General features: G+C 37.1%; 1 pseudogene; it reads right to left on the bottom strand.

Annotated features, from left to right (window-relative positions):
• Positions 1-3133: 3133 nt before the first annotated feature.
• Positions 3134-7500, bottom strand: part of LOC119577198 — a 60731-nt pseudogene continuing 56364 nt past the window's right edge.

Raw genomic sequence — 7500 nt, 5'->3', positions numbered from 1 at the left:
CTGACTCTTCAGTTTCGCTCTCAGTAGTCACCGTGCCCAAGTCTCCCTTCCCTCTCCTCCCAGCCTCTCTCCCACCCTTCCCTTCCCCTTCCCTTCTCTTTCCTCCCTTGAGAAGGAGAGGAATGATTAAATGTGCTACACGTCAGTTCGTATAGCAGTTAAGGATAGTTTGGCACTGGAAGGGGCAAAGAGGGGTGAGGGTAAGTAAATGGGCAAAGGTAGGTTACAAGAGTGATTAAATCAGTTGTCAAAAAAAGAAATATGTGATTCTGCAAGGATACCCATAGAGTTAATAGGGATTAGTAAAAAAGAAAGATGGATTTAACCGCAATTAGATCACAGTTTCAGGGGAAATGTCAGGAGAGAGATAATCCAGGGAAGGAGGTTGTGACATTAGGGAGTCATATATGTATCCAGGAGGAAGAGGAAGGATAACAGGGAAGAAAGAGGGAAGAGGGATGATGTAGATGAAGCAGAAGGGAATAGAATGTGTTGAAAGGGGGTCGGAGGAAGGTGTATAGGGTGAACATGAGTAGGAGGATGGACGTCCGCAGTCAATTTGAGTGTAGAGGGATTGGCAGCAACGAGATTGGGGGATGGATGAGATGTAGGAAAATTTTCTTGGGTCATGATTAGTTTTAAAGGAGCGAAGGACAGCACTGGCGTAGGGAATATAAGGAAAACTTCGTCTTCGTGCTTCCCGAGTGAGGACGAATTAGAATCTGAGAATTGGCACCTCAGACTTAAAACTTGTAGGTAGGGTAAATTACATTGTGGGAGCCAGCACAATTGGCACACGTGCGTTGATTGTGGAGAGCAGTTTGATCGATCATGACCCGGTTGGGCACATATAGGATATCGAACTGTGAAGTGGCAGTGCTTGTCAGGGTGGCCTAGACGCCAACAATTCTGATAGTGATGAGGGGAGGTTGATATAGTCGGACAGGGAAGAACTTTCCACCAATATAAAAATCGTGTGGGAGGCCATGTCTACGGAAAGTAATCATGGCAATATTGAAGGATTTACGATGGACTCTAAGGAGAATGGTGTAGCCTTATACAGACACTACATCATAATCGAGTAAATCTTCTCCAGTCTGAACAATCCTTGGCTGTAGACAGGGCAAGTCTGCTGGGGAGATGGAGACAGTTCGGATACAAATACTGAAGGAGGGATGAGGTCGAGCATGATTCGGTTTGCCAATGAGGTCAGTTAGGGTTGATAATGCTTTTGCTTGGGATTCGGATGTAACGGTGACAAGGAGCTGCGGAAGGAAACTTTGCCTACTTGTTTTGGGGGCACTGTTGAAAGAGGAGAGTATTGTCAGAGTAAGAGGCTGTATAAGGGATCACAAAAAAAATCGATCCATTCGGTTAGACTAAAGGGGATATTCATATGACTTATAGAAATGGGGGTAGTAGATGGACAGGGCCTTGTGGAAGAGGGAGTGGTGTCAAGGGAAGTACCACTGCAGACAGTATGCATTGAGGAGGGGGTGTAGTTGTGTTCTGGGAGAGCCTGGAGTCAGGGAACTAGGGGAACTAAAATCAGTGGGGATAGTTAATATAGGGGCAAACCTCATTGTCCCTAATAACAGTACAAAATCTTTATTGAAGGCCACGGTTAGCCTGGAGTGTGTTGGGGTTCCCTTGTGGGATAAGACAACTAAACGGGAATCCCGGGCCCATGGCTCTCCTAGGCCGTTCATGCAGGCAAGTCAGCATTTCAACACGGCCCTCACACTTTAGGAAAGTGGCTAGCAGGAGTTGAAGAGAAGGAAGACCATGCGATATTAGTCGAATCGAGTGCTGAGGTCCAAGGTTGGGTGACCCAAAGTATTGGGTCTCAGTCTCCATCCATTAAGCCCCCCCCTATGGCAACAATGGGCATGGGATTGGTGAGGAATGATTATGTATAGTAATCATGAGAACGTACTTCTCATCAGCCGTCAGTTATGATCTTAGAAAATAATCAAAGGTGTATTAATATCATATGGTAAATCAGACCTTTGGGTTAGGTATCATTTACCTGCACCTATAATTACAGTATCCCTATATGGAGAAGGAGAAGAAGAAGAAGGAGAAGGAGAAGGAGAAGGAGAAGGAGAAGGAGAAGGGAAGGAGAAGGAGAAGGAAGGAGAAGGAGAAGGAGAAGGAGAAGGAGAAGAAGGGGAGGAGAAGGAGAAAGAGGAAAGAAGGAAAGGAGAAGGAGAAGAAGGGAAGAGAGAAGAGAAGAAGGGAAGAAGAGAAGAGAAGAAGGGAAGAGAGAAGAGAAGAAGGGAAGAGAGAAGAGAAGAGAAGAGAAGAGAAGAAAAGAGAAAGAAAAGAAAAGAAAAGAAAAGGAAAAGGGAAGGGATGAGAAGAGAAAGGAAAAGAAGAAGAAAAGAAAAGAAGAGAAGAAAAAAGAAGAAAAGAAAAGAAGCAATGAAGAAGAAAAGGAGAAAAGAAGTATTAACAAAGAAGAAAAAGAAATGTACAAGAACCATTAAGAATTTAAGCTTTATAAAGGGATTCCATCTTTTTTTATTGATAATCTATTCTTTCTTATATCTTAAAATTATAATCAAAAGTCCTGGTTGAAATAAAACTTTTCTTTCTGGCAAATTCAATCTAATAACTTTTTAAAGTTTACACTTACTAAGTATATTTTAATCTTTTTCTAAATAATATCTATAAAATATTTACATCACATGGTAAAATCATTTTTCTTCACTTCCCTTTTACAATATTTCACTTCAGACTTGCATAACTGTTTACAATGGCTTCAAGGAGCTTCTTATGAAATTACAAATAACACTGACTCACTGGAATTATTAAGTTATGTTATGATAACTGTATCTTCGACAAAAACAAACAAATATCAACTTGAAGCTTTGCAAACCCCCTGATAAATAATATATAGATTGATGGAGAAAGGAAGAAATGTGTGACATACTTCAAGGTTTTAAGAATCTATAGCCTGTTTCCCACACAAAATTCACTCAAAAATTCCCTCATCTTTTTATACAGCCTAATACTAATGCACATTTCCCTAGGAAACATTTAAAGTACTAACATTTCCTCCCATTTTTCTCTCTAGTTTCCTTTTCCTAACATTAGCCTGCAGTTCATGATGAAGTAATGAAATTTAGGATTCTTTTTTCCTGAGATTTTTTTTTTTGCACAATTAATATTCCTGGTTACTGTCCATTTGTTTTCAAGATCCTTTTGCCTGTGGTTTGGCCATGAGGCTTCCAAACAGCTTGGTTAAGTTAACTTCTGAATATGCATTGTGCTTCAACTTTTTCTGGACTTCTGTCTGTAGAATGTTGTAGGCTTTTCTTAGAGTATCATCACGAATTCCTGTAAACAAATGATAACAATAATATTACTAATAAGTCACCTTTGCAACAATAATTACTAGATAATACCTATCAATTAAATATACATAATAAAAAATATATAATAACATCTTTTCCAATACTCACTTTCATCCTTATTTTTCTGGCAAGCTTTTTGGAAGTCAAAGATATAATCGTAGAAACACAGTTGTTTATACAGCTGAGACTCTGTGTACTGGAAGGAAAAATAAATTTATGTACCTTATTAACCACAAACCAAATTACAACTTAGTAAAATCCACAGTAATTCAAAATGAACAAAAATATGCCAGGCTCCAAAATGACTTACCTCTCTGAAAAGAACTCCCTTTTCACAGGAATTGCAGATTGGGAATCCTCGGGAGAAACGTAGGGGAATACGGCGAGTTCTGTTGCTGCATCCAGGGTCTTCACAGATTAGCCAGCCCTATTTTTAAGGGAGTAGACCACGACTATATTTACTTTGCACTCAACAAGTTAATAGGGATTGTTTATGCTTCACTTCTTAATGTGGATAGTAAACAAAATATAGCGATACATTAATATATAATAAAACAATACAGAAATATATATAGTTTCAAAAAGTCACCAATAAGAGATCTACTGCACTTACATTGTAGTACTTAATAATGTGTTTTCTTATGTCTAAGTTCAGCTTGTTGATAATTGGTGCAAGGCGAGAATAAATTGGGAAATTGCACTTTGGGTTTGGACAGTTTTGCAGAGCCACCTCTAAATTCATGCCAGTTCCCTGTAAAACAGGAATTAACATTAGTAAAACAGCATTCAGCTTTTGACATAATTACATAACTTTCATCCTTGTTATCAATATCTGATAAGGCCATTTTCTATGATTAAAAACACTAAATAAACAATGTTAATACAACCACACCAAAACAAATATTGTATGAGAATAAAAACTAACCACTCCTCGGAAGGGTGAGTCCATGGTGATGATGGTGCACCACTCTTCCCAGCTGACACTGGAAAGTGAACCTATCACACATGCGATACCGCTCTTCGTCCGGTATTTCTGTGGTTGACATGTCTTCCTCTTCTTCACCTTGTCCATACTGCTTTGAAACTCGATATCCAGAAGGATCAAGCCCTAGAAATAAATTCAATTAAAATCATCAGTTCAAATTTCAATATGTATCCTATACTGCAGATGAATGAAGTATCACAGAACTTGCTTCATGAATTTTTCTTTACAACAGGGTAATACGGCAGAGAAAATATACTATAGAGAAAGGTCCTAAATATATTTGTAATTATTAAATTCAATTTCTTCCATCTTTTTTTTCATTCTTTCTTTTTTTAAGTTCTAGCCTACTCACCAAGGCATTCAGCAATTCGGGCTGCATCTGTTCCCTCAATGGGGTCAAGAAGACGAGAAACTACAGGATGAATCTGATGAGCTAAATAGTAGTTCTTGTCTATGACTAAAGCAGAGTTGGTTTTTAACTCATCCACATGGTAAGCTCTTTGTGTGGCAGCCAAATTACTTCCATCCTGTAAAACATCAAGTACTGCTTTTTTAGTTACAGCAACACAATGTATATGGTACAAGAACTTTTTTTTTTATAACAATTTTACAAATATATATTTTACTAGAGCAAATCTCAGTCAGACAATATTTAGTGTATAAAAAAAAACTAAAATACACTCAAACCCTACTCCACTACTAGCATTTAAGCAAACTGGTTCCTTGGGAGAAAAAAAAAAATAGCACACTCTACTAATAATAAAATGCTTCTTTGGCATATCAAGTATTGAAAAATGAAAATACCAATTACTCCCATTTAACTTATTTGGCAGTAGCATTTCTTCAAAGCACTATAAATGCAAAAGGATTTAAAAAGAACTTCATGTTTACACTAACCTCACAGATCACATATTGTACTGTATCTCCTTGACGCAGTTTCTTCCCTCCTCGAGAGTTCATGCGAAGTGCCACTTGGACATGAGGAAGACTTTTCTTATCAGGATAGTCTTCTGGATTCTTGGTTAAGGACTTTGTGATGCTAAGTACATCAAGCCCAATCTGAAAATTGGTGGTTTACCAAGATTGGTGTTAACAGAATGTGCTAACAAAAAATATTCCATATAAGGACTATACAAAACAATATCAAAATGTTACAAAACAGGAGTCAGCCTTTCTATATATCCTTTGAAGGAAAAACTTCTCGACCATACCTTTCCCTCATTAAGATCATTTTTTAGCTTCTCCAAGTGTGAATGAATGTTCTCAATACGCTCATCAGGTCCCTGGTCAGAAAGAATCTGCTGCACAATATGTCTGCAGAAAAAAAAAATAATAATAATTCTTACATACTCATATGGCAAATCACATAAAGCAGTAGAAATGTACAACTGCTTTAGCTGTTAAGCCTATCTTTATTTAATATATGACTATTACTGTATAAAGTTTCTTCTTTCGTTTTCTCACCTTCCACAATCAGAGGCAAGTTGAGACCAATCTCTTCGCACAATGTCAAGACCCTTCAATTCTTGTTCCTCCAATGTCTGGCCATTGGGAAGTTTGGTAACTGTGAGAGCAGCATACTTTTTCTTCTTTAGCAGCAGCATATACTTGAAAACACCATCTACTTCAAGTTCAAGTAGCTTATACAACTTGTTTACCTCTGATTTAATCTGTGTAATTAAGAATGAAGTAAACTGTATTGTTCTATCTATCAAGAAATGTGTAAATAAGTTTATAAATCAAAGAATAAAATCAAGTAATTTAGTATGTGGATCCACCAAGTTCAAAGCATATAATTCAATAACAATCATAAACGGTCAGCACACTGCAAATCAGTGAATGTTTTTGAGATGTAACCATACATTAAGACTACCCTTAATTTCACTCACCTTATGCCCAAGTTTCAGAACTTGCTCATAATCTGTGCAGTTAGTGTTGATCATGATGGAATCAGTGTCTCCATAAATGACATCAAAGTTCAGTTTCCGTACGAGGTCTCTGGTATGCAATAAAATTTCTCGTCCTTTTCCTTTGGGGTAAAAATATAAAATTCCATTAGCTTTAACCACCAAATGTTTTTTTTCAACCTTTTGTAAGTAATAAGCAACTAAGACATGACATGCTAAATCATATACAATCCAATTAGCATTCTAAAAAAGACTGTCTCAAATGTTTTGAATCTACTCTTAATTTTCCATCCAATCCAAAACAGTAAATATCATGCATCTTTTTCCTTTTCTACATACCTGTGACAAGAGCAGCCAAGTGACGGGCAAAGAACCTGGAGTATGAAAAGCCTAGGCAACCGTACATACTGTTTGCTGTTAGCTTCAGAGCCTTCTGGCGAATGTCATACTGTTGCCAAACAACAATAAGAAGGATGAAGCATGTGCTAACACTAAATATTTACAATGACAAAAATAAAAAACGAAATCTCTGCTACAATTAGAACAAGCAAGACAAACATTTGAAATCAACTGACTTTAAATCAAATATGCATCAGATATTAATAATCAATATGAATGCAACAAACAAACCTGCAACTTCAAATCATTTGAAATATCTGGCTGTTTCATCAGCTGTTTTACTTGTCTTCTGCTCTCAACCAATTTTCGAATTTCTGTCGGGAGAACTCCAGCCTCCAGCTCTGAGTCTGGCAAATCTGGCAGGACATCCTCCTCTCCCTGAGAGATATAAAGACCTACTGAAAAACACTTTTATGTTGCCCATTCACAATGCTTCAGTAATCAAGAATACAGCATGACACTGAATTTTCATTTTTAACATCATTAACATCAAAGTATGTATGTATGTATGTATGTATGTTGTGTGTGTGTGTGTGTGTGTGTGTGTGTGTGTGTGTGTGTGTGTGTGTGTGTGTGTGTGTGTGTGTGTGTGTGTGTGTGTGTGTATGTGTGTATGTGTGTGTATGTGTGTGTATGTGTGTGTATGTGTGTGTATGTGTGTGTGTGCGTGTGCGTGTGCGTGTGCGTGTGCGTGTGCGTGTGCGTGTGCGTGTGCGTGTGATATATATATATATATATATATTATATAGAAAATATATAATTATATTATTATAATATAAATATATATATAATATATCTATATTATATATAATTATAATATATAATATCCCTATATATATTATTATATAAT

This window comes from Penaeus monodon, chromosome 9, assembly GCF_015228065.2.
Source record: "Penaeus monodon isolate SGIC_2016 chromosome 9, NSTDA_Pmon_1, whole genome shotgun sequence".
Classification (NCBI taxonomy): domain Eukaryota; kingdom Metazoa; phylum Arthropoda; class Malacostraca; order Decapoda; family Penaeidae; genus Penaeus; species Penaeus monodon.
The sequence above is the reverse complement of the archived record's forward strand: the minus strand, read 5'-3'. Positions and strand labels throughout refer to the sequence as shown.